Here is a 12,180-nt window from a genome sequence, read left to right on the forward strand (position 1 = left end):
AAAAAAAGGCTGAGCTTGCATTTTAAATTTTTTTTCTTGTTAAGATTATGTCAGTGTGTGTAAAGGTCAATGTGTACACTGATTAGCCTCCCAGGTAGAGTACTGCGAGATCAATTACGCCTCTAATGGCACAAAACCCCATACTAATTATGATCATTATTTCCTCATTATGTCTCTTGTCTGTCATCAGTGCAAATGCGTGTGTGTGTGTGTGTGTGTGGTGTAGTTACATTCTTTGCTGGTCACTCATCCCTTAAAAAAGGGAGCCTGTAGAGACAACGCAAAATATACTTAAATTTTCTCTCCAGAATACAGCCTTTGTCAATTATCTATTATTTTCAGCAGATATATTTAGGAAGTTTAGAAGTCAGACAGACATAAGTTAACATGCATACCAGGGGAATATGATGATGGTCCTAAAATTAGGATTTTGCTGTGATGTCAAAAGGAATTAGCAACTCTCCCTGGGGTTGGGAGTGGTTTTGTTTTCCATTTCTTGACTCAAAATTCTTTCATACACAGATGCAAAATGGCAAAACGTGTTTTTAAGGAATGCAACAAATGATTTATCGATTAATGAAGTTATCATTAGTTGTTTTAAATGTCAGAACATCATGAAAAATGGCCACATCAATTGCCAACAACTCAAGATAATGTAATTGAATTGCTTCCTTTGTCTGACCAACAGTCTGAACCCTCAGTTTACCATCAATCCCCACAGATTAGCAGCAAATCCTCACAATGGAGAAGCTGAAACTTGGAAATGTTTAGCATTGCTGCTTGAACAAGACACATTGTTTTTTCTGGAGACGATGATGGAAGTAGCTAAGGAGTGGGCCATCTTGCTTCTGTCTCATTTCTGTTAAGAGTTACACATGCATAGCTGAAGTGCAAGCTGGCATATTAATTACCTAGACATAGGAGTTTAGCTGGGTGGTATTAGAGGATGTAGTTAAAACTTAAAATGTGTTGTGCAGTTTGCCACAAGTTTATGAGCAAGGCAGATAAAACAGGGTCTTGCCATAAGAGTTGAGAGCATCTTGCTTGCATGACAACTAAAACTTCTTCTTTGTGGCTTTGCTCTTGCCTGTGTGAAACATGACAATAAAACAATATGTACACGTGCAAGTAAAAATTTACTTCAGGCAAGTAAATTTCTGACCCACTTAACCCTGGCAGTGCTTTGAGCTTTGGTGTCAGCATGCCAACATGCTCACAGTGACAGTAACATGCTGATGTTTAGCAGGTTCAATGGTTAGCAAGTTCATTTTAATAGGTGTGTTAGCATGCCAATATTTGCACAAAGTACAGCTGCAGCTAATGGAAATGAGTGTTAGTTTTGCAGGTTTTTGAGCATAAACCAAATTTTCAAATAAATTATGGCAAGTCATCCTGAAAAATGCAACAATGAATGTCTGTACAGATCTGTCGGCAGTGCCTTCAGTAACCACTGTGTTCTGTTTTAATGTTTTTAATTTTAGATTGAAAAGTCACATGCAACATTGTTTACACAGACAAGCCAGGTTTTGGGGAACACCTGCTGCTGTGATTGACACCCCAGATTAGGTGCTTAGACTGTGACTTTAACAGGAGTACCTGTTTAGTCTTGGTAATGGCTACAATAGTCTTTGGCAGATGTGTTTCTCATTCATCCGTTTCTCTTTTTCCAGCTTGTATTTACCCATTGTTCTGTCTTAGTTTGCTGAATGTGTTCATTTTTTTGTTGTTTCCGCAAAGAATAAACCATAGACATAGTGTACACTTGGGAAAAGAGTATAAGAGGTGAGAATGGCCTTGATTCATGAAGATGGTGTTTGTGTTTTTCTCTTAAGAGACAGTCCTTTCACCACAGGTAAGTAACAAAAGTGTCATGTCCTGTTTTCTCCACATACTACAGTCTTTTCTGTATATCCACAGTTCTTCTTTACATCCCCCCTCTGTATTTTCTGTGGATAAACTGTCACTCAGTACAGTCCCGCTCGCTTGAATGCTGAAACACACACACAGAGGAAAACTACAAATATTTTGTCTCATATCACAGATGCATCCATAAACACAGGAAATAAGCTCTGAATATACTTTAGTTTTGAAAACTTAAAGAAATGTAGTGTATTTAAAGATGCTGCAGTGTAGGTGATTTACTGTATGAATGGGCAAGACCTTCTTCCTCAGTCATATGCTCCATTTCACATAAAGTGTCCTCCGGGTGTACATCTGGGCTTGCACTTCCTGTGAGCACCCATTCAGCTCAGAGGGAATATCACGGCAAAGATTAAATACGCAATACACTACATTAAGCCTCTGAGATGATTGATGAATAAGTTAGAAACATCACTTCCCTAAACTCGGATCTATGGCAAAGTCCCTGCGTACTCAGTGCTGTGATGAGCTAGTGTAAACCACCAAAAACCAACACAGTCGCTTAAATATACATCACCATATTAAATGACTCTTTCTAGAAAATGCTGAAATTCCAACATGAATGACCTCACTATCGATCTCTGTGGCCTTGGACGAATGACCCTGCAGGGTTGGAACCAGCCCATTCAGCACTTCTGTCTCAGTGGGCATAACATGTTACATCTCTTGACCCTTGTCACACATACTTAAGGATTCTCCCATTTGCGCAGTTAAGCTTGAATAAACTGTTTTCCAGATATGATGATGCAGCATGTAGTCTGCACTTCCTCTCATGCTATCCCATGTGAAGCAGTTACTTGTTGTGCAGTCAGTTTCCCCCTGAGTCCTATTACGAAGGTGTGATAGTGAGCGTATGGATCCATTTCATCAAGGACTGCTCACCTTTTCCAGCTCGCCACAAATGATCACCTTCACAAGGGTACATGTTGTGGAAAAGCAGAGATGCAGAGAGTTCATTTGCGCTCAGCTAATTAATGCTGCCTGGTGGTCACTGCTGACACTTTGCACACATGCATTTGTGTGCGCCTGCATTCACATGAATGCAAGTACTCCAGGGAAATGGAGTAAGGGACAGAGTGGTGATGGAAAGATACTATTATAAATCGAGAGAGGCAAGGCTTGATGAGGTAAAGAAAAAACAGCACAAAGCATATGTGATAGAAATGGAAATATTTACGGGAATGTAGATTGCAGAGTTGCCTCTTGTCTTTACTGTACTTCACGGGGCTTTCGCACCTAAGATACTGGATGTGGTTCAAACAAACTGTGTTGGTTTGCATAATATATTTGGTTTGTTTAGATGTTATAAACTCTGTCATTCAAACTCTGGTGTAGACCAAACAACCACACTGGGGCCACATGGTAAGATGGGTCTTAATTAGGGCTGGGTATCATTTAAAAAATTGCAGTACCAGTGCCAATACCAGTACCCTTAAAGTGACATGGATACCAGTAGAGTACTTCATTCTACAGACATTATATGAGTGGAGAGGTGTGTAGTATAGCCATAATTTTAAACGTATAGGTGGCATCTCTGTATTCTGAACTGCCAACTCTTGTCAAATACATTGTGCTCGACTTTCCACACCACAAACTGTATAGTGTCTAGCTGATGCAGGGGGACTGTGAACACATAAATAGGGCTAACTGTTAGCATCACACGGCTAAAGTTACCCAACGGTTATTAAAGTGTTTATCGTCAGAGCTGAGCCCTTTCTGTGTCCGTGTGAGTTCGGTCAAACAGCTCAGTGCTGACCATTCACCAGGAAGATAGCAGCTCTGGAGATAGCTGCAACAGAAATTTTGCTTTTCAGCAAGGAATCAGGAGGGTTTGGGATCAGACCCCACAAAAAGTACTGAATGCAGGTATCATTTGAGTGAATACATCTCGACTCTACTTGTTACTGGGTTGTTTCAGTCGATACCTTAAAGGTATCAAGTACCAGTACCTAGTAGTCTCTGAGTAAACTCTGGTCTTTGTTTGTGGTATGAACAGATAAAAGAACAATCATATTAGACTAGTCCATACCCATTGGTAGCTTTGTCACCTTCTATCTATGCCAATCCTCAATGCCTTTGTGCAGTTTCACACAGATTGACCACGTCAGTGAATAGAAAAACGTGGGACAGACAGAATGACTGACTGACAGTTTCCGTGATTATGTACAGCATACCATACCATGACTTAGTCATACCAACAATTAGAAAGAAAAAAAAACATTCGGCCACAGGGGGAGCCACAGCAATCGGTCGCATTTTAGCCATTTTTAAGCATTTTTCTGTTGTTATAGCGCCAGCCAGTTGCCAATTAGAGTTAAATTTCTCCAGTTACCTTAAGGCGTCCTGTTCTACATATCTACCAAGTTTAATAAAATTTGATATGGCGGTTAGGCCTAGATAAGAAATTAGCTCTCTAGCGCCCCCATTTTGTTTGATGGGGTCAATAATGAAGGGGTCCCCTTAGGGTAGCGTGGTGTTCGGTGAAACCCTTGAGATGTTATACACCTTTATGTGATGAGCCACGCCCTCCGCAATATTCATTGCCTTATAGAAGCTCAGTTTTAGTAAGTTTTCCAACTTTTGCCAAGAGGGAACTTTAGATATTGGTTCCTAGATTATGTTCAACAAGATTCATGCAGATCGGTCAAACTTCCTAGGAAGAGATCGATTTTAAGTGTTTTTCAATAAATTCAAAATGGCGGAAAATCTATATAACCAGAAGTTATAGGTTCTTGAGGAGAGGCATCGCTGTGCAAAGTTTCATGTCTCTACGACATACAGGGCATGAGATATGCCCATTCAAAGTTTGCAATTTCAGTCAGTTGCTATAGCGCCCCCCTTTGGCTAATTGATGTAATATTGCTTCATTTGCATCCTCCCATGACCCTCTACCACTGTGCCAAATTTCACATGTATTGACCAAGTCAGTGAGGAGAAAAACGTGGAACAGACACACAGACACACCCACACACAGAGTTTTCGTCATTATATAGTAAGATATAGTAAGATGTGGGATTTTAGCATGAATTCAGAGGCTAAAGCACCATGAGCTTTACCTCCATCTGCTGATTCATCAAGGAAACGATCCCTCGAGCAAACCATATTACAATCTATTTATGATTATACTAAATCATTTAGTAGCTAACATATATGTGGGTTGGTACAAAAGTCATCAAGTGAAAGAGGGATAAAACAGAGGTGTGTTGAGTTTGTGTCTCTGTGTGTTTTGGCAGGTCTTAAAAAAATGAAACATAGCAACCATCCCTTCCTCATCATCACAGCTAAGGTCCCCCTAATCCTGCTCTGTTGGAGCTGCTCAGTGTATCAGACTAGACTGTGCCTGTCCTTGGCAGCTTCCAGGTGTGATTGTGTGTAACTGTGTGATTGAATGAATCCACCATTTTGCACATTTAGCCCTCTAGCTTATTTCCATTAACTCATAGTGTTTCAGAAATTCAGAGTATGACATGCTGTTCAGTCAAAGCATAAAGCTGTTTGTAGTTGATCATTAAACACTGACTTTACAGAGATGCCAGGTTTTCATCTGACAGCATTTGAGTTATGCTGCCACCTGCTTGGCATTCAAAAGCTCTCATTACTCGTGTGGAAGCTGCAATTGATTGGTAAAGCTGAGATTTGTTTATATAAACAACAATGTGTTTTTGTGCGTGAGTGATTGCTCAGCGCTCTCTGCTCGGCTGCCTGGGGAGTCCGCCTGTTTTTCTCTTCCCTCTCATTAAACTTTATCTATTTTGCCTCCTCTCCCGGCTCTGCACCAAACCTGCCAACTTTCACAATGTCATTCAGTGACAGTGGAGGGGACGCAGGCGGTGGCAGTCCGTCTGTGTCCTGGTGACTGAGAAGTATGCAGACAAATATAGTACTGCTTTTCTTTTCAGCGGATACTAATCTCTGTTAGTTTCCTTTCCTTACACAGTTCCTCTGCTGTGTCTCTCTCAATTCAATTACCACTCTCTATTGTCATGAATGTGATGAGTCATCTGACTACCTGCATTCAAGTGAGTCCTGCAAAAAGAAAAGAAAAAACATACACATTAACACCTGTTGCATTGTTGTGTGTGTGCTGCATATTCAGCTCCACTCTTTTGTCACTCTTCTCTCGCACCTTCACAACTAGCAGCTTGTTCTTGCTCTCACTTCTGGGTAACACCCTTGAGACGTTAATGGTGGTCGTATTACCATGTCACTTCAATGGCAGCCTGATAGTGGTTTCTCATTTCTCTTGAGGCGGCCATTACCTCGAGGCCAACTCGGACAAAGGGCCAGTACTTTTACTGTCTGGCCCTGGAGGATATGATGCAGACACCGTAATGACCTCTTAGCACTTTGTGACCTATGGACCAGTTTTGTGTTTCCCAAAAGGAAGCACGTCTGAAAGGTCAGTGTGAGGACATGGCCGCATATATGGTACATGCACCCAGTCATTTAGATGTGGAAGATGATTTAATTAAAGAGTAAATCCCTACGCCAACATGCTGGTGTTTATCAAGTGTTGTATTGGTGTTATATTACCTTGTTCACCATCTTAGTTCCTCATGGTAGCATGCGAACATTTGCTAATAAGCACCAGATACTAAGTACAGCAGAGGATGATAGTAATGTCATTAGTTTTGAAGGTGTTTAATCATAAATTTGAAGAAGCATAATGTTGAGTATCCTGCTTTCAAAATGAATAATAAGAAAAATAATTAAGATATTTGCCAAAACTGGCAACTCGGAGCTGACTTGGAAAATTCAGGTTTTGATACAGTACAGCCCTGGACAACAGTAAGTGAAACATGTCTGCATGTGTCAGAATATTTGATAATATAATAACCGTTCCAAGTGCTTTGCTGCCGTTTGTTGAAAAAAGTAGCTTTAAGCTACAGCTGACAACACTGAAACATTTAGTTAATTAACAAAACTATAGTTGGTTGACAAAAAATAAATAAAAATACTGGCATTTTTTAATTAATGGTTTAATACTTGATGTTTGACAGCAAAACTGTGAAAACATTCAGTCTGAGGATTAGTTACTTTTCTCTAATTTGCATCATTGTAAATTCATTATTTTTGGCACTTTTTTATGCCTCTGACTGTCAGTCATTATATTTTTCTGGTTGTCTATACGTACGCAAGTATGTCCTTGTGTGTGTACCTATGTCCCATTATTGTGAACGCAGTATCTCAAGAACGCCTTGAAAGAATTTTTTAAAGTTTTGCACTTGAACTCAAGGATGAACTGATTAGATTTTGTTCGTCAAAGATGAAGGTCGCTGTGTCCTCACACAACTCAAGAATTCATTCACTAATTATGACAAAATTTTACAAAATTGTCTAATAAGTGATGACATTTCATATACAAAAGGTCATTTTCACTGTTTTCTGCAAAAATGCTTACTTTGGGCATTATTCAACATTATAACTCAGGAATAAAAGAGGAGATTTTGACCATATTTCACTTTTGGTTTTGAAACTTCAACAACACAGTATACATCTTATACTCTGTATACATGCACCTTGGAAGTAGATGAAGTTGTGCTAGAAACCCTCACCCTGCCTCTACATACTTCACATTTGGTCAGATACTGAATTGATGGCACTAATATTATGTGTACATCTTTAAACTGTGTTGATGGTATACATCCTCTATGCTGCTGGGTTGAAGATGTGTGTGACACATCCATGTTTCACCAAAAATACACTATTATATATTCTAATAATAATAATATATTCTATTAAATTCCTTCGAAGTCTCCACTACATATATTACATCAGTCTGGACAGACATGGATGTAAACTGTAACTCTAACTTGACTAGTTGGCAGAGATGGGCGGTAATTCTAGTTATAGACTAAACTAAATACTTTTTAAAAGATCAGACATTTTAAGGTAATAAAATTCTTACTTGCGGCTCTATTTTGAATGTAACAAAGGTGGTGTTTATATGTGACATATCATTGAATATCCTGAATATTTTTTGACATGTTATTGTGCATATAAAAGAAGCCAAATCTTTATAGGAGCTGATAACAGTGTGGTGGATATACAGCAGAAAAGTTTCATCACTTAAATAGTATTTGACTGGATTTTCTGCATGAACCCATTCTCTTTCATCACTAAGAACAGTACATGTTTTCCTCTCACAGTCACAGAGGTAATCAGTGTACATTCAGGGGTTTGCTCTTGAACTGAATTCGTGTCTGTCTGTGTGAGATATGTCTGTGTATGCATGGCATGCGAGTGTACATGCATCTCGTGTTAACATCGTATAGTGTGTAAGCAAAGCACATATAATAGTGTTTGCCAGGGTGTAGTTAATACGATCAAAGCCATGGTACAGTGTTAAATTAGAGTCCTGTGTGTCCTGAGGCAAGACAAGAGATTGTGTCTTTTGTTTCTACAGTACATGGTAGGGATGTAGAGAAGCGTATTTTGGGGTGTTTTTGCTCTGTCTAGTCTCATGGTTTGTACCGTGTGAATGAATTTATCAATGTAAATGTGAAGTAAGACACCATGCAAGTTTGAGTGCATTTGGAAACACATTTATACAATTAATGCCTCCAATACAATAGTACATTCTTTTCATAATAGCACTGAACTTGTGTTGAATGTCAAAGCTACACCTCCGGACAAAACTAGCACAGCATCATAAACCCCAAAATACACTTGCAACAGCCAAGCCCATTATCTTGTAAGTAAACCAACACACAAAGCAGCACAATGGTGCTTTCAACAACTGTGAAAAGACATTTTTTCCGACTCGTCTTGGCTCCTCTACCTTGACCTCTTCTCATTGGGCTGCAGCACCTTATCTTCTGTGGTCTTGTAGCTATCACAGCAGTAGAGGAGAAAATAATTGCTGAGGTAAAAGAAAAGTTCAGAAAGGATATTTCCTGTCGCTGTAGCTGGATAGTCTGGCTCTTAAGGAGAATTCAAGTGAAATAATCACACACAAAAACCCCTGAGCTCTGGGCAGCACTGCAGATTCACTTTAGATGCTTTGTGTTATTCTGGGATTACAGCAAGGTCGACTTTGGACTTGGAAGCAGAAAAAATGAGAAGCAAAAAATAACAGTGCCAATTTTTTGTTGCTCTGTTGAAAAGTTTTTCAAGGAATTAATGAGTATTTTTGAACACTTTCACTGTTTTTCCATGAATGAATCTCTCCATATTTAATGGTTGTATTTTTAAATGCAGCTCCAGATCAAGATGCAGACAACATTCTTAAATGATGGTGACATATAGTAACATGTACAAACCAAAGCACTGTAGTCTTGAAGTCTTGTCTTGTCTTGAACTGTACCGGTAGTAAATCTTAAAAATGTCAGTCCAAAAAAATAGGATCTGGACACTGTGACTTTCTTTATATTTGTAACACAGATTTTGCTCAGAGCTCTTTCTCAGCATGTATTTATACCATCTAAGCATGTAGTGCAGACACTATTAGATATTTCCATAAACTTCTGGGGTTTACTGGGCCACTTCCTTATTCCTTTTATCTGAAAAACATGAAGGATTCCTTATGTTTATTCATCTGCGCAATTAAGTTTAACCACTCAATTTATAGGAAATGTTTGTCAGTGTTTAAATCCTCCTTTTTATCTATAACATTTCATGGGAAGTTTTTGTCATTGTGTTGATCTGAGTCACCTGTATGATTTCCGTAAGTGACAGGGACTGCCAACTTGAGTTTGCCCATCTTTGATCACTGATGAAGGGCTTAAAGTGTTCCTGGCAGAAATCAAGGTGTATCATAAGTTCCTATTTGCTTAATAAAATAGCTGTGCGGAATATTCTTTTATTTTGTTTTCTATAACCATTTGCAAGTGATTTTTTTCCAACAAAATAAAGTCACAACAAATACAGTGTTGTTTTAGATTACATAAGATTATAGATGTAATGAAATAACCATCACCACCCGGCCATCTCATCTTTTCTGGCTTGGTTACATTCTCTGAAAAACTACCTAAAATATCCCCAAGCGACCTGCATGTCATACTCCTTCTCTTCACCTCCTCTCTGCTTCATTTGGTGAAGTAGAATCCATCTCACTCTGGCGGGTTGGGAACTTTTCGTTGTTTGCCTGTGTGTGATCGATCAACATGCATAATTCATAGTTAGTGGGTTAAGAGCAGCTCGGCTTCTCTCTCGTTGGGCCCTTTGATTTCGTCTCTCTATCTTCCCCCCTCGGGGAGAGCCACAGCCCCGCTGCTAAATCACCTCACACGCACACTCGTGTGGGCGTACACATGTGTATACAAATATACGCAAGCGTGGACACACATATAATGCCAATGCACTTGGCCGCACTGAAAAAGAGATGGAAGAGGCGATTGATGCTCTTTGAGGCTTTAAACATGATCTCATGCTGCTCCAGTGTGTCTCTGTCCATACAGTCGTGTATTAGTATTATCAAGCAATTACGAGGACTGTCTAACCCTCTCTGGAGACTCTTAAAGTCTCATATCCAAAGTGTGATTCCCCACTTAAAGCCTTAAGCCTGCACTGGGTTTAATTTGTGATCATCTGCCTACTTATCTCCACAAAAAGTAGTGGAAAATGTGTCCAATGAGATTTTTGGTCACACTGTTCCCAGCCATGCAGAAAATCTACATATCGAAAACCCAGTTATATCAGAGGCAGTGTTACTGTTAAGGCAACAAAGTGTGTCTCTGCCTGAAATGGAAATGTAGTTCTTTCCATTGATTTCAGTGTCAACATTGTTTCTGTAAATGCTGCATGACAGCTATGTAATGACATAGTCACCTTCACACTTGTTCCTGAACTGCAGTCATGAAATTAACATATGTAGACACAAAGCTATGTGCAGGGGTGCGGAAACGTGATAGCAGTCTGCTCTGTGCCTGCAAGAAGTTTTCAGCCATCTTTCTTTCCTCTTGCCCTTTTCTTCATTCCTTCATCCCAATATCCATCCATCCATCCATCCATCCAGTGGTCCCTTGGGCAGTGGACAAGGTGAAAGGCAGCAGCGAAGGCTGGGACAAGAAGATAACGTGACAGCAGCTGACAGCAGTAGAGGCAGAGAAGGGAAGGAGAGCTGAGGATGAAGATTTAGAAGCAGGTTGAAAAAGGGAGAGAAGTAATGGAGAAATAGACAGAGGGGTGGAGGGTGTGTGGAATGAATACATAAAGAGATTGGTCTACAAATAAATCTGCAGAGGGACGGGGTTAGAGAGGTGAGGACAGTGGGCAATTTGCAGGGGGGTCGAAAAAAGTGGAGTGGACATAGAATAGAGTGACCTAATCGAGTACCTGTTGTAATGAAGTATACCTGTTGCAATAAGTCAGCCAGCTGCAGGAACAAAGATCCTGTTAACCTCCTAATCCCTATTGTTTGAAGTGTTACAGTACATGGCTACACCAATGCATAAAATGGAACCTGCCCGTTGTCTTATGCACAATTTTACACAGACATCCCCGTTATCCAGGTTGAGGTATTCAGTTACTTTAGACACCTTGGGAAATTGAATACAAAATGAAGATATATGGGTGTAACTAATGCCTGCCTGCAGAGCATACTGTAAATTCTGTAAGGATGCAACTTGTAATTATGCAAGTTAGTGATAAATTCAGCATTATGTGGAGGGATTCATTCATCGATTGTTGAATCTGATATAGCAATGTCTGAAAAGGTAAAATGATTTTTTATCTGACTTGTAGTTTAGAAATTACAAAGAAACAAGCTTGAATCTGCAATAGCTGCGACCGTGTACATTCAAGCAGCCTCACAAACACTTGATGATGCCGTTCTGCGACAACTGGCTCATGAGTTATGAAACACGATGTGGAAAAATTATGTTTGTGTGTGCATGTGTGTGTGTCTTTCTAAAAAGACATCCCCCAACAACAGTTTATCAGCTGTCCTTTGTCTCATGAGCAGTCCCTCCATCAAATTTTGGGCAAGTCTGTGAATCCATTTGGAAGTTTTTTGGTGTGAACACAAACAGACACTCACACACAAACAAAACTATTTATGTGGTGTCTGAATAATTGGAAAAATTTGTTCCCCGCTGGGAAAATTGACATGAGTGCCCCCTCAAGTCGGAACAACTCAGAAAGACACAGCAAAATTTGGTTTACAAGTTGCCAAGTTGACGTTATATTATGCAGAAACATGCAGAGCAAAAGTAAATGTTTTGTTAATGTTAAGAAACCTTTTATTCATTCATGTATTGCATAATAATTTTCCTTACATGTAATTTGCTTGGTTTGGCTGCAGAGCTTTGCATTTCCTTT

The 12,180-nt window shown here is 39.6% G+C and overlaps 1 protein-coding gene across 2 annotated transcripts in view; it reads left to right on the forward strand.

Annotated features, from left to right (window-relative positions):
• The window catches only part of si:dkey-246g23.2 (solute carrier family 66 member 2), an 81,573-nt gene that overhangs the window by 54,246 nt on the left and 15,147 nt on the right, over positions 1–12,180 (forward strand). The gene's annotated exons all lie outside the window — the stretch shown is intronic.

Source organism: Epinephelus fuscoguttatus, linkage group LG4 (genome assembly GCF_011397635.1).
Source record: "Epinephelus fuscoguttatus linkage group LG4, E.fuscoguttatus.final_Chr_v1".
Taxonomy (NCBI): Eukaryota; Metazoa; Chordata; class Actinopteri; order Perciformes; family Serranidae; genus Epinephelus; species Epinephelus fuscoguttatus.